The following is a 14572-nucleotide window of genomic DNA, read 5'->3' as shown; positions in this document are numbered from 1 at the left end:
GGAAAGGAAGGGAAATTCTGGGGATGAATGATTCCACTATCAGTTAAGGGAAGCCCCTCCAGCACAGAGAGAATTCGGCAGGTTGTCGTGGTATGGAATTCAATCATTAGAAAGAGAGAGAGGGAAATCTGTTACTCTGGCCGTTTGGTACATGTTGGCTCCAAAGATGAAGTGAAATATCTTAAAATGATTTCAGAAATGTAGGCCGCAAGCTTAGAGCAATGACCTCCACAGAAGCTTTTCAGAAATACCAGTGCAATGCACAGGGAGGCAGTTGAAGCTTAAGGAAGTTAATGCATGGCTAAGGAATTGGTATAGCACAGAAACTCCTTCTCTGATCGTGCTATCTTTATAGTAGGGATGGGTTGCACTTCAACAAAGAGGGATATTCTGTGGTAGGGGAGAGGAAGATTACAAGGTTAGAGGACATTTTAAACTAGGAGCGAGGGTGAGGGAAAAGCAAGAAGTAATGGGCTAGATAGAATAGATACAAACTGGGAAATGACTTTAGGTGATGTGGGAAGGAGCAGGGATAGCTAAGCATGTAGGACACCACCCATATAAAACACCTGTAATACTAGAAAGATAGAGACTAAAGTCCATGGGAGGAGAGAGGCAGGTGCTGTTAAGCTAACTAATAGTAGAATATCTAAAACAATAGCACAGATTGACAATAACCTTAAGTGCACACTTGCTAATGCAAGAAGTAGAGAAAGTTTGAAATAATAGCCCGAAAATCACAATACTATACTGTGTGATAGGCATTACTGAAACATGCTGAAATGAAACTCTTGACTGGGAAGATAGTTCGACTCTGGTACTGTAATGCTCTTAGTAGTACAACTAAAGGAAACAGATGTTGTTGGTGTGCTGAAAGACAATTAGATTACCCAAATTGAGGAATAATGTAGAAAACGGGCATTGCTGAACCTCGCAATGTTAAACAATGTAGAAGTAATAATAAATATTCAAGTTAAGGAATATTTGGGAAACAAGGATCAGAACATGGTCTCAATAATTTATCAAATACTGTATCCAATGGAATCAGAGGCAGAAATATTGTAGTTCACTAAAGAAGAATCTACAAGGAATAGCTTGAAGTTAAATTACTGCAGGATAAAAATACATTGGCAATCTTTAAAACATTGCTAGAGGAGTACATTTTTAAGTGTATATCCTGGTGTAGTAAATGTAAAAGAAACAAATCCAAACCAATGTGGCAAAAACACCAGCAGATACAGTACGGGAATAAATAAAAAGCAAAAGGCAGGTAGTTACATTATTGAAGTCAGATGGGACAGAGGTGTGTTTTCAAAATTATAAGGGATGTAAAGGGGCACTCAGAAAATTGAAAATAAAAACAGGATTGTAATGAAAGGTAAGATGAATCCTTAAATGTTTTTCAAATACATTAATAGCAAAAATATTAGTAAAGAGAATACAGGAGCCCATCAGTGAGATGGGCAGGACGTTTATTGGTGATGAGGACAAAGCAGATATATTAATCAAATTATTCACCTCTATATACCAAAAGCTAAGCAAAATATGAATATGGAATAAAAAAGAGGATAAAAAAAGCACACAATCTATTTCCTATCCAACGTGTTTCGTATCATAAAAGATACTCCCTGATGAAGTAGCTTTTATGATATGAAACGCGTTGGATAGTAAATAGATTGTGTGCTTTTAATCCTCTTTATTCCATATTCATATTTTGCTATTAAGTATCTGTTTAACATTGATGTTTTTTGGTGTTTTTTTGCACTAAAACCATTTAGAAGACGAGGCAGAGCGGTGCAATACTTTATGTCTGCAGTCAACTGCTAGTATGTAAACTTTCCACTGCGATACCACGTGACCGCTGGTAACATCATACCGGGATCGGGTGCTTTCCCTGACCGGTACAAGTTGATAGCGGACAACCGGGAGCGGGTGCCTTCCCTATCCGGTAACAAGTGGAGCCAGACTTGGAGTGGACTAGCTGATCTAAATTGCTTCCTGCTGGGACGTGAGCTGCCTGCACTGACGAGCTGAGAGCGGGTGCTTTCCCTATCGGCATTGCCTTGATCATAGGACTGCTATTTTGTTGCCCTTTCAACGGCTAAACTTACAAAACACAAGGAGCCTCTGGTAACTCTGTATCGTTCTAATTTTATATTACTTAAGTTTTTAAGCGTTTCTTTGTGGCACTTATTTGTGATTTCTTCATCTCATTGATAATATACATCTTTTTACTTTGGTACATGTTTTTTGCGCTGGTTTTCTTTCTTTAAATAACCACTCCATACAAAATACACTATGGAACTGAAAAAAAAAAATCACCAAATTAATAAAAGGGATGTAATGTCTCACTTATCCAAATTAAGTTTGTTTACATTATAAAAGAAGCATCTATGAAAGGCTGTGATTACCAATTATAAATATATTCAAGGTCAATACAGGCATACCCCGGTTTAAGGACACTCACTTTAAGTACACTCACGAGTAAGGACATAATCGCCCAATAAGCAAACGGCAGCTCACGCATGCGCCTGTCGACACATCCTGAACAGCAATAGCGGGTCCCTACCTGTACCGAAGCTGTGCGCAAGCGGGGAGACTATTGAGCCTGTTACAAATGCGTTATTTATATCAGTTATGCACGTATATGACGATTGCAGTACAAGCATCGATAAGTGGAGAAAAAAAGGTAGTGCTTCACTTTAAGTACATTTTCGCTTTACATACAGGCTCCGGTCCCATTGCATACGTTAATGCGGGGTATGCCTGTACAAGGTACTTTCAAGAAAACGTTTCATCACAAGGTCATTCCTTGAGATTGGGGAGCTTTCACCTGCAGTAAAAGGAAAGGGTTCTTTACAGTACGGGCGTCTGTGATGGCAGATAAAGATATATTATAAGAACTGGGATATATATATAGCCGTAATTTTAGAGAATAAGAATCCAATGAATTAATATGTGATGTTCCACATGTGAACAGCTGAAAAATAAACATTAAAAAGACAATGGATAAGTATGCCTCCCATTGCCTTTAGGATGTTTTTGGATCAATTTTGAGTAATTTAATTTAAGTAAAATATGTCAGTAAGAGATATGGGATAAGTATTGCAGAGCAAAAGGAGCATTACATAAAGAAGTTATTGATACACATAAAAAATGGGATACAGTATACAAGGGTCGTCTTTTCTTTGCACTTGTTTCCCTGTGTTTCAGTGCCACAAAGTTGACGTAAACCATGAATTTGTAAGCAACTCATGTCAAACCTATCAAACCTGTGATATTTCACAGTGCCACTATACTTTGTAAACAACCTGCTAATCCTTAATGTTTGTGTAGCACCCTTGGGGATATGCCAAGTTATTTTAGTGGGTTCCTGGTTCCTAAAGGGAGTTAAGGGGTTATATCCTTGTTCTGGCCCCTGATACAATGTTGCTAGTTTAATGTTTCAAGTCACATAGACAGACGCTTGGCCCCTCCCTGCTTCTAGAATGTGCTGGAAGGGTTCACCTGATGGAGGGTGGTTCAGCATAGGCTGAGCCTTGTGTTATTCTGCCCAGTAACAGGGGTAAGGATAGTGATGTCACGTGGGGTATACACGTTAGGGATGGAACATTCCACCCTCAGATCTTAGTGGACCCACGTGAGGGGGATCTCAAGGGCTAACAGTTCTGTAGTTCAGGGTAAGTCCCATCTTTCTTGTTTTCTAAGGCAGGGAAGTATCCCAGAGTAATAAGCCTACAGATATATTGTTTGTAACAGGTTCCTACCACAGCAGAGCCTGGAGTCCTTGTTACAGTTTCTCATCAAGGGGAACCTGGAGGTATTGCTGTCAAATTATGAAGGGAAGGCCCGAGTTCTGTTCCCAGTAAAAAAGGTAGACGGCTCTAAAAAGAGATGGCCCCTGCTTGGATTGCCTATGGTGGAGGACGTAAGTTCACATGTCTATGATGTAACAAGAAGCTACCCTGTATCTGCCTGATAAACAGGACTGCTTTTCATCTAAGGATTGCTTTGCCCTGTTCAAATAAATCAATAGAAAAGTTCCTGGCGCCCTCTATCTGTATTATTGCTCACCATACCAGCCCTGCACGGATTCCAGCACCCTGAGATCAAGGTAAAAGAACCGCTAAGCATCACCTACACTGACACAAAGACACAGAAACCTATTGGTGTGCCCCCTTTTCTGTTGGCCAGGGTTAGAGGTGTTACATTTGTGTTGCCCCGGTCTTATTTTGGTCCCAGAGACCCCCTTCACTAAGTGCCGAGCGGTCGCGGGTGCCGCCGGAGGCAGCGACGGACCTGCCGGCACGGCGAGAAGGTGGGGGCCGAAGCAGGGAGCGCTCCGAGGCTCTGCGGCGCACCCGGCTAGCGGGGGCCGCCATTGTGTCTGTTCGCGGTTGCGCAGTGTAGTCGCGCACGCGCTGTAGAGTGCCAGGAGTGCCAGTAGCAATGTTAAGGTTGGCGTGAGGTCGCACATGCGTAGAACCACCGCGGTAGCCATTACAGGATCGCGCAGGCGCAGTAAGGGTAGCGCACGCGGTCCCAATGCTAAAGAGGTCCTGAGTGGAAGGGTGTAGGGAGCAAGTGGCTCCTACACCAGGTAAGGTAGTTCCCCAGATGCCAGGCAGGCCCCAATCCCCACCATGGTAGTGGGTAGGTACTGAGGGACGGCCCCTAGGTTAGGGACCCTGCCCTTAGGTGTGAGTGTGCAGTCTTGTCAGTATCATGGCTGGTAGTGCTGTGAGCGCTGACAAGTAGGCACAGTGTGTGTGTGCAGTGCAGTGTAGCTGCAGGTACCGGTTGAGTGCAGTGTGGTTGCTGCAGGTACTGTGTGAGTGCAGTGTGTTTGCTGCAGGTTTAGGTTGAGTAGTCAGAGGGGATCCGGGAGGTGAAGAGAGAGGTAGTGTGGGTGCAGGGGATCAGTGACCCACCTGCATAGGACAGGCTACCCCGTAGGCTCCAGGAGCGTTCCCTGAAGACACCAAAGGTTGCTGTGCTGCAGGGACGGCCTATAGTAGTAGCGAGCATCACCCTTACTGAGTACCAGCTAGGGACAAAGGGACAAGCGTGCGGAGCAGGTCTGCTGGCGAGTCGTCTGGGACCAGACGGCTGGACATTGAGACCCAGGAGACAGACCGCTGATTCATCTGACCCTTTGCGAAGAGGTACCGGTCACCGCTGTGACCGGCAGGTACTATAACAACAAGTGCACCAACACCGGTCAACAGGCGCTGATCCCGCCCTAGGCTAAACTCTTTAGGAACACTGAGCGAGTGGTTAAAGAACTGAACCTATACCTAGTGATAAAGTATCGTGAATTATCTTATAGTAAAACTGGTTACATCATATATGTGTGTTGTTGTATTTGTTGCCCAGGGGAATCTCACATCACGGGGATCCTGGGTAAGTGGAGGCGCTGCGCTAAGTAAGTGGATAAATGTTACCCCAGGCTCCCAGTTAGCAGAGGCTCAGCTCTCCTGGAGCCGCAGGTGTTGTACAGTGACCAGTAGTTCCTTTGGGAGGGTTCAGAAAAAGGGCTACATTTGGAGGCACTGCTGAGATATCAGACCTGGGGTGCCCTGTAATTTTTTTTCTAAATTGTGCTATTTTTGTTTCGCCATGAGGAAGCCCTCAAGGCGGGGGAGACCATGTGCTGACTTCCCGGCCGCGCGGGAAAATGTTGCAACCATTTATCCAGGACTGGCAGGAAAACCAGAGCCCCGCCCCCACACTGTGAGTGACTCAGTGCAGAGCCAGCAACACTCCTTGAAAGACTGTGCTGCCCCTCCTCTAGAGTCCACCAGGGGGAGGGAGTGCCTTGAGCAGCAATCAGCAATTTCTGTTCCCCCTAAGGAAAGCAAGGGATGCAGAGAAACACACCCGTGGCTGTATAGAGTCATACGGGCCCCACATTTAGTCTTGCAATGGTAGTATGCCCGTGTGCATTAAGAGACTGGAAGGTGACTGGTGGCTGGACGGATGGGTCACCTATGTTACCCGTAGCGCTCACGACGACAGTGGTAGATGGGGAAGAATGCCTGCACTGCTGCTTGAGCGAATGTGATTGCCCCGTCGGTGAATTTACCCAAAGGCCCAAGTGTCCCAACTGTGAGGTGCAGTTCCTGACACTCAGACTGCCGCAGCCTACAGAACCGCCAGAGGAAGCGGAGGCAGCGGAGGACACTGTTGCAGAAACGGATTATTTTTCCTCCGAGAACGAGATAGACTGTAAGGGGTTACACCCTAACGTGTATGTGCCCTGGCAATTGCCAGGAATAGATGCCCTCGTGCTAATGTGCCCCTGCATTCAGAAAGCCCATGACACGGGAGTCGACATGTTCCAGTTCCCGCTAGGCTCCAAGACAACCGAGGTGGAAGGAGAAACGTGTGTACAGTGTTTTAGCCCCACCTGTGACTGTTCTAGAGGCGCACTGGCATGGGAGCCCGAATGTGACTGCTGCGGTGCATGTTTCTTGAAGCCTATTATACCCCAGCCTACGGAACCAGCAGAGAAAGAAGAGGAGGAGCCTGACCTCTCTACTAAAGTGAGTTATGCTGGTAATCAGCCTGTCCTAATTCCAGAAGCCTCAGGGGACCCGTGTGTCCAAACCAATGTTGCAGACCTGGTTCCAGACCCTCTCAAAGGAGACATCCTAGTGCTAGAGCCGGAACCTCTGATGGCGGAACCCGTGGAGGAAGAAGCGCCTGATGTCTCTACCCTTAGGTCAATGCCACTACTAGTCCACCTACCTCAGCTATTGAGGTGGTGGAGGGCCCGTGTGCCCAAATGGACATTCCAGACCCGGTTCCCGAGCAGGAACCACAGAGCCCAGAACCACAGATTCCGGAATCACAGGGTAAGGTGTCTATGCCCCCATCCTCTTTTGGTGATTCCAGAGACCAACCACTCGTGGTGATGTGCCTGCCGGCGGACCACTCTTGCCAAGTCACCAAGCCAGCTATCTCGACGGATACAGAGCCTGCTGTGGCCCCGTGTGCCCTACTGTGACCAGTCCGGCCTTCTACGATGGTACCAGCGGTCCCAGGCTTGGGATCAGTACCTGCCAACGACGACAGGGGTGAGTTGACTGCCCCAGGGGTGTCGGGTGTGAGCTCCCCAGTGATCGTGGAGCCTCGTGGCTCCAAAGGCAGGGTCACCCCGGCGATGGGCTCACCTCTTCATCGCGTCCTGGTGGAGGTGTCTCCCCCAGAAGATCTCTGCAGACCAGGGAGCGGATTTGACCTCATCAAGGTATCCGGTACAGTGGCCATGAGCGACGCTTACTCCTGCGCGAGTAATCTCCAAGCTTTGTCCTCTCAAGACACGGGCCTGCACGAAGACATTGTGCTGTCCACAGAAGGTGTCACCATTAAAGGGATTGCTGGAGCGGACAAAGACTCTGCTGAGACCGCTGTGGTAGTTGTTGCCTCTTCCATGCGCATGATGGAGTGCTTCGTTCGCCATGTGGTGGACCGAGAAAAGAGACTGAACCTCCCTGTCTCCCGCGAGACGAAACCGGAGGATCCGGCAAGGGTCAATACCCAGGACCCCTTACTATTTCTTCTGCGAGGGGGAGGCGTTGGTTTGGTGGTAGAGACTGTAACCCCTGATCTTGAGTTCCAAAATACTCACAGGAGTCAAAGTGGGATACCTTCACCCAATCAGTTAGGGGCACTCCACTATGATACTCAGCTGGCCTCGAGTATCCACGTGATTATGTTGGGTACCGGTGAACAAATGCATGTTGTGTGTTGTGTACCATTTGCAATGCATTTTTCATTATATAACCACCTGTTGCATGGTTGCTATCCAAGCGAGGTCGTTGGGATTGTGCGAGGGGGAGAATGTAGCCCCGGTCATATTTTGGTCCCAGAGACCCCCCTCACTAAGTGCCGAGCGGTCGTGGGTGCCGCCGGAGGCAGCGAGAATCTCACAACACGGGGATCCTGGGTAAGTGGAGGCGCTGCGCTAAGTAAGTGTATAAATGTTACCCCAGGCTCCCAGCTAGCGGAGGCTCAGATCTCCTGGAGCCGCAGGTGTTGTACAGTGACCAGTAGTTCCTTTGGGAGGGTTCAGAAAAAGGGCTACATTTGTAAAATACCAAAGTAACCTGCAATTCACACAACAGCATGTCTTCATCACACACATCTGTACAGTGCTTCTATGAGTTGAAACCTTTACCAAAAGTTCTTAAACGTGTCCAACTTGAGACATTCGCGGCTGGAGAAATAATTTTTTTGCAAATGTGGCCAAATTGGCCATTCAGCGGCAATTTCCTGAAAAAACCCACTACACCAAGTGAAAATTCAAGGAGGAAGTAAATGTTCGTATCAGCAAAAATATTAGGGGATAAAACCTCTGATTGCCTTAGGGTAAGTTTTTTTCCACACACATCTATACTGATTACATAAAGTATGGTTACAAGGGCTGGCAGTCTTATGAAACGAGGATTCTCTTGCGTTCCTCATGAAAAGGGGCAATCAGGATCATGTGATTGCATAAACCTGACTTTACTAGAACTACCTGTTCTTTTCCTTTTAAAAAGCAGCCATTTTTTGTTATTATCACAGCTTGCAAGAAGCAGTGTATAGTGAATGAAAGGATTATCATTTGAATCCCCATGATTGACATATACTAATTCCGTGCTGCTTTGCAGTGTAGCACACAAAGACTACGTTAATATGTACATATTGAAAATGCTTTTAGCAAATCAGAAATGTAATTAACAGATTACAGTACCTGCATTTGCTGTATTAAGATGTACTCACACAATACCACTCCTGGTTGTAGTCTCACTTAGCGGGCACAGTACATTGGAGTTGTAACTAATCCTTTTGCTGACATTGGGGCCAGCAATGTATTTTAAAAGAACCTCTGGCAGTAACGGACTTCAATGAAAGCAGCAACCCTCCTCCAAGAATAATACAGAATCTGTTCCGGGGCGCTCCCAGAGTTGACCTGTGCTATTTTTTTATATCTCTGTGCACTCCCCCTTCCTTCAGAGATATTTATCCAAAGCATGACATGGCAGCTGATTGGACAACCCAGCAGTCACCTTGGTTTTCCTAGCACATAAAATCTCACAGACGCGCTTCCTTCACACCTGCACCCACTCCTGTGAATGCCTCATGACGATTTTATACAATATACATTTCTTCACTCTACTGCAAACATTACTTCTCACTACTAAACAACCTGATTCGCTGTGTCTACTCTCAGAGTTTTTCGCCACCCCCCTTGGGCCTCCTCATGCCTTCCTTCCCCTCAAGTCTTTTCTGATGATTTTAAAGGCAAGATGGATTCTATCCATACAGAGATTTCTTCTGTACCTTCCTCCTCTACACTGCTCCTGCTAAACCACCTCCTTATATTCACTCTCTCCCACCTATTGGAAAAGTGGAAGTTTCTCAGTTGATCTCCTCTCTAGCTAACACTTGCCCTCTTGAATCTATCCCTTCACATGTTACTAGACCTATAATCTGGTCTGTAACTGTTTCATACGCCCATAATATATATTTTCTTTAACTGTGCATGCAATGTCTTGTATATAATGTAAACCCTGTTCATTTATGTAACTGTATTTGTAACCATGTATTATTTGTCTTAACTCTGTGCCCAGGACATACTTAAAAATGAGAGGTAACTCTCAATGTATTACTTCCTGGTAAAATATTTTATAAATAAATACCATAGTCTCTCTCAACCATATCTTCTACTTCTCCCTCTCCTTTGGCACTTTCTTTTGTTCTTCGAGCATGCAGTGTAACACATTCTCAAAAATTATTCCCAGGGAGGAGACTTCCGGTGACGTCACCGTGAATGGAAGGGTAAGAGGAGAGCTCCCGACACCCTGCTAATAAAGCTACAAGAAAAGCACCCCAAACCGAGCGATTTCTCCCCAAAAGTGTCTGACAACACCCCTGAGTAACCAGGCATGACGGGGAAGAATCAGAAGAAAGCGGCGAACCCAGTAACTAAATTTTTTCCGCCAGCGCAGCGCCAGAGGGAACTACCCGCTGACTCCCAAGATGGCGACGAGGAGCACGAGGACGCCGCGGAGGCGGTTGCCCCGCACCAAACAGATTCTACTCAACAGGAGCTCAATCCGGCTTTCTTCGAGGCCCTGCTTCTCAAGATGAGAAAAGGATTTGTGCAAGACCTAGAGAAGGTCTTAAGAGACATCAGGGCAGACATAAGCAACCTGAACGCGCGAACAGACGCAGTGGAGGCGCAAGTCACAACAATTGCAGACGCACACTCCAATCTAGAGGACGACTTAACAAGAATGGGACACGAGATCATAGCGTTGAAAAACACCATAGAGGATCACGAGAACAGAGACCGCAGGCAGAATCTGCGATTCAGGGGAATACCCGAGACGGTCCTGCCAGAGTCCCTGCCAACCTACCTCAAGAAGATCTTCTTAAAACTAGTCCCCGACCTCACGGAACATGAGCTCCTGCTGGACAGGGCACATAGAGCCCTTGGCCCTAAATCGTCGGACCCAAATCGCCCACGAGACATAATAATGAAGTTTCATACGTATACGGCAAAAGAGAAAATCTCAGCGGCGGCGAGAAGGGAAGGGAGCGTCAAAATGGAAGACTACACTATACAAATATTTAACGACCTGTCCAGATCAACAGTCTTGAAGAGGCAGGCGATGAAGCCTCTCACAGCCCTTCTCAGGGACCGCGGAATCTCGTACCGCTGGGGCTTCCCCTTTAAGCTCACTGTCCCAAGGAACGGGCGGTTCTACACCATCACCGACCCAGAGGACACCAAAGAGTTCCTTAAAGTGATTGGCGTCTCCACCCAGAGAGAAGAGGAAAGAGAGAGAAGCCCCCCTAGAACAACACGAGCGGATCCAGATGAAACTCCGCGGGCGTCAGAAAGAATTGCCAGCCAAAAGGCCCAGTGAACAACAAAGTCCCGTGAAGCAAGACCAAGACGGCCCGCCACCGTACCCTAGACAAACCTCCCCCCACACAGATCTTCCTCACCAATTTGTCAAACACCCCCCCCCTCCCACATTACACCTTATTAACCGACCTCAACGCAAACTACCCCCCCCCCCACTTAGAATCCAAGTCCCCCCACCCCACCTACCCCTGCCTCCCCCCACCTCCCCCCCACCCTTCCCCTACCTCTTCCTCCTCCTTACCTCAGATGCCGCGGGCTGAGCCGCAACGCTACCCAGCACAGCCCGGCAATGAACAAACCTCCATCGACCGAACAAACCATCCACTGACGAAGCAACATGGCAAATCTGCCGGCCGGCTGGATCACCTGAAGAGATTCTGGAGACCGAAGCCGCTTACGTCACCAGCTCCGAGGATACCGCACTGAAAACGGGATTACAAGACCAGCCACCGCAAAAGGGCGAAACAACCCCAAGAGGAGACGGCCTCCGCCTAATTTTTCCCCCTCCAGTCTTTGCCTTCCTGGGGGAAGGGAACTGGACTTCAGGACATCCGCACCAGCAGAGTCGCGGACCCCCCCCCCCCAGAGCTCCACTTGGACAACGGACCCCCCCCCCTCTTTTTCCCGGACTGCAGTCTCCAAATGACAGGTCGTATGAAAGCATCCACCCCACCCCCCCCTCTTTTCCCCATCACCCCAACCATCCCTTAGAGTACAAGAGATGTTCCACTATCCCTCCCCCCCCTCCCTCCCTCCCCCCCCCCGACACAGCTGAGGAGCTGAAGCGGCCCTGAACTAAGACATGAGCTCAGGAAACCCCACGAGGGTCTGTGAACTATCAGGCGTATAGAAATGCATAGAACATTGTGTGCTCACCCAAATGCCTCCATACATATCTACCCACCCTTCCTCCCCCCCACCCCCCCCCCCCACGCTCCCCCCCCCCACGCTCCCCCCCCCACCCTCCCCCCCTAATTATATAGAAAGTGCAGAGGAGCGATTGATCAAATACGGGCGACAGAAGCCCGCAGCAACACAGGTTGTTAGTAAAGAACTAAGGCAGATAGAGTCTACCAATGCCATGAAAACGCAAACATAACCCTGCAAACTGTCAAAATGCTTAATTAAGAGTCGCGAACCAGGCTGATGTCTAAAGAGAGATACAAATTAGACACCCTCCCCCCCCTCATTTTCCACAACCCCCCACCTTGCCCTGTAACCCCACAGCCAACCCTTCCCTCCCCCCCCTCCCCCCATATCCCCGACTCTCCAAACTGGTTATCCACAAAGAGAAACGGTTCCCTAAAGCTAAGGGTAATCTCCTGCAGCTTGCATAGAGGTATGCTAGGAGAATGTGGGTCTGGGATTTCCTACTACTCAAAACTTGTCTGCCTAAAAATGCGCCAGAACAACCTATAGCCTGTTGTGATTTGACCACTAAAAATGTACAGGGACCGATTGCCAGATCCTAAGACCCCCTCCTCTCCCCCCCCCACCCTCTCCCCCCCCCTTTCCTTTTTCTCCCTATACCCCCCCCACTACCCATTCCCTCAGCCCTTCGCCCAACACCTCCCTCCCCCCCCCCCATCTCGCCGGTACCCCGGACTGGCGACATATAAAGAGAAACGGTTCCCTTAAAGCTGAAAGCTCAGGGTAAAATTCTGCAGCATGCAAAGAGGTATTCTGGGAAAATGTGTGTCTGAAGCTTCCCACTGCTGAGATTCTGTCAAACTAAAAATGCATCATAACAACCTAGAGGCAACTGTGATATGACCACTGACAATGTATAGGAAATGCTTGTTTGCTAATCTCCAGGATCCCCCCCCCTTTCTCCCCACTTTCCCCCCCCACCCTCTCTACCTCTCCACATCCTCCCCACAGCCCCCCCCCCAACCTTCCCCCCCCCCCCAATTTTTCCCACCTCCCCCCCCCTCCTCCTCCCCGGTTTTCCTGAGTGGCAAGATAGGAAAAGAACTACCTCCCTAGCGGTTATCTGGGAGTACCCCCAGCCTCTCAGGAAGAACACTAAGAGAATGTCTGACAGAAATATCCCACTACTGTGAATATGCTTGTCTGCAACTGTATCCTAACACTCTATATAATGTGTTATCACGAATAATGTCGATGCATAGTGGAAGATCTTAAACTACCACTCGTACCCCTGGAAACACCCCCCCCCCCATAATGTCATCAATCAAAATCACTTCCCTTAATGTAAAGGGTCTCAACTCAACTAAGAAACGTAGACTAGCACTCCAGGAGTTTAAAAAACTCCAGAGTGATATTCTCTGCTTACAAGAGACCCACTTCAACTCAAATGACCCCCCAAACACATTCAAACAGACCTTCCCCCAGGCCTTCTACGCCTCCTCCCCGGTTAAAAAAAAGAGGAGTAGCCATCCTAATAAAGAATAGTGTCTCATTTGCCCTCACCACCATAACCCGGGACCCAGATGGGAGGTATCTGCACATACAAGGATCCCTATCTGGAAACCCAATCTCCATAATAAACATATATGCACCAAATGAAAACCAGGTACAATTTATCCAGGATCTATTAGATTCCCTGGACCAATCTGTGCTAACCTCACTGATTATGGTTGGGGATTTCAATATGGCTCTCGCACCGGAGCAAGACAGAACTTCCCTCCCTTCCTCCCAACCCATAGCTCAGGTCCAACAAAAAGCGATGAGATTTAGAGAAATTTTAAAGAACTTCTCCCTCATGGATATTTGGAGGGCCCAGCACATGGGCCAGAGGGACTACACGTTCTTTTCGGCCCCACATCAATCTTACTCGAGGATCGACTATTTCATAGGTTCCACAAATGTACTCCAGGCGTCCTCCCACTCCAATATAGGCCCTATAACGTGGTCCGACCATGCCCCGATAGATTTGACCCTATCTCTCCCATTTGTGAAGAACAACTCCTATAATTGGAAACTTAACGATTCGCTACTAAACGATCCCCAAACTGTAGACACGATTCGGCACAAACTAGACATATTCTTTGAACTAAACAAAGGGTCAGTTCCCTCAGCGTCTACACTGTGGGAAGCCCACAAAGCCCAAATCAGAGGAGACCTAATCTCGCTGGCATCCTACAAAAAGAAACTCAAACTAAAAACGCAAAAGGCGCTAACCGAGAAAATAATAGCTCTTGAACAGCAACATAAAAAGTCCCCTACTAAGAAATTACTCAGGATACTTGACATGACAAGGACTGAACTTAAATTGTCCCAATTAGAAGAGGTGGAGAGAAAGCTTAAATGGTCCAATCAAAGGTTTTATGACAAAGGCAATAAGGCCGATAAACTTCTGGCATCAAAACTTCGGGGCATAAAAGCAAGGGCCCAAATCACAAAAATTCGCACTAAAGGAGGCCAAACCACCTATATTGAAAAGGAAATTGCCCAAGAATTTGCGAAATATTATACGGAGCTCTACAATCTCCACCCCCCTAACCATGACCCAGCAGAAGTAGACTGTATCTCGCAGTTTCTATCGAAATGCAATCTACCATCTCTCACGGACGAGGAACTCAAAGCCCTAAATGGTAAAATCACCCAGGAAGAACTGGCGCAAGCCATAAGCACCCTCAAGATAGCCAAAACCCCTGGTCCAGACGGCTTCTCAAACGCCTATTA

The 14572-nt window shown here is 47.7% G+C and overlaps 1 protein-coding gene across 1 annotated transcript in view; it reads right to left on the bottom strand.

Moving 5' to 3' along the window:
• The window catches only part of ATP8A2 (ATPase phospholipid transporting 8A2), a 691321-nt gene that overhangs the window by 634188 nt on the left and 42561 nt on the right, over positions 1-14572 (bottom strand). The window lies entirely within an intron of this gene.

This window comes from Ascaphus truei, chromosome 3, assembly GCF_040206685.1.
Source record: "Ascaphus truei isolate aAscTru1 chromosome 3, aAscTru1.hap1, whole genome shotgun sequence".
Taxonomy (NCBI): domain Eukaryota; kingdom Metazoa; phylum Chordata; class Amphibia; order Anura; family Ascaphidae; genus Ascaphus; species Ascaphus truei.
Note: the sequence above shows the minus strand (reverse complement) of the source record. Positions and strands in the feature narration are given on the sequence as shown.